Source organism: Octodon degus, unplaced genomic scaffold (genome assembly GCF_000260255.1).
Source record: "Octodon degus isolate 3935 unplaced genomic scaffold, OctDeg1.0 scaffold00008, whole genome shotgun sequence".
In the NCBI taxonomy this organism is placed as follows: domain Eukaryota; kingdom Metazoa; phylum Chordata; class Mammalia; order Rodentia; family Octodontidae; genus Octodon; species Octodon degus.
In genome coordinates, this window is record NW_004524584.1 from 15,466,606 (window position 1) to 15,467,873 (window position 1,268).

The window sequence follows — 1,268 nt, forward strand, 5'->3', positions numbered from 1 at the left end:
TAAAGTGCTTCTTTTTTAATGAAACAAATCCAAAAGATGTACAGTCAGGCTCAAGTTGTGCAGTTCACAAGCATGGAGAAAACAAACAAACAAAACGACAGAGTTCAGGACGGGGAGTTAACCCAAGACCAGGCTGGACTTGCCACCGGGGGGATTTCTCCAGGAGGGCACGGGCGCCGGGGCCACGGGGCTGGGCACGGGTGCGGCGGGCACGGGCTTCTCTTCGCTCGGCCCCAGGCTGGCTTGCAAGTCTGTGTCCACATTTTCATGCATGTCACCTTCTCCCTTCAGATCAAAGAAGTCTCCAGCACTTCCTTCTGAGGAGTTCCTTCTCTGGGGTCCAGACGACTCCACATCTTCCCTGCCCCCACTAGACTTGGCACCTGCTGACTTGGCCCAAGAAGGGGGATTTTCTTCAGGTGTCCCAAAGATGCTGGAGGCCATTTTGTTCTTCCTCACAGGCTGTTCTGTGGGTTCATCAAAGCCTAATGAAAAATTGGATCCACCACCTGGAGGCCGCAAAACCCGGGAGCTATTCCTGCTGTTGGGGTCGACACCCTTGAAAGTGGTAGTGGTGGTCATGGCGCCGAGAAGCGAGGTAGGCTGGCACAGGAGCAGAACGATGAAGCGGTCAGACCCGAGTCGTGCAGGGTTAGCTCCTGACACAGGACAAGCCACAGCCACAGAAGCCTCCCCCCACCAGCCCCATTTTTAAAAAATTTTTTGGCCTGCTCAACCCACCCTGAAGGCAGGCTGGCCTGGCATGGCCTGGCATGTGGTGCTAGGGATTGAACCTTGGTCCCTTCACCTGCCTCAGCTTGCCAAAGCAGGCACTTTATTGTTGTTTGTTTTTGTTTGTTTGTTTGTTTGTTTTTGTTTTTGCGGAGCCAGGGATTGAACTCAGGCCCTTGCGCTTAACAGGGAAGTGCTTATTTTACTGAGCCATCTCCTCAGCCCAAACTTTTTTTTTTTCTTTACAGAACTGGGGATTGAACTCAGGTCCTTGCACTTGCCAGGCAAGAGCTTATTCTACTGAGCCATCTCCCCGGCCCCTGGATAAATATTATAAAATCATCTTTAAAAAATAAACTCGGGGGGGCTGGTGAGATGGCTCAGTGGTCTAAAGAACCTACTTACAACAAGCTTAGCAGAGCCCAGGGACCACGGTTCAATCCCCCAGCACCACATGCCAGCCGGCCCGCCCCCTGGTGGGCTGAGCTGGCCACACACACACACACACACACACACATAAATAAATAAAATTAAAA

The 1,268-nt window shown here is 52.1% G+C and overlaps 1 pseudogene across 1 annotated transcript; it reads right to left on the reverse strand.

Annotated features, from left to right (window-relative positions):
• Nucleotides 1–6: 6 nt before the first annotated feature.
• Nucleotides 7–679, reverse strand: LOC101583180 (annotated as a pseudogene). Its single transcript, XR_001116935.2, has one exon. The product of XR_001116935.2 is annotated as a jupiter microtubule associated homolog 1 pseudogene (transcript).
• Between the last annotated feature and the right edge of the window lie 589 nt (nucleotides 680–1,268).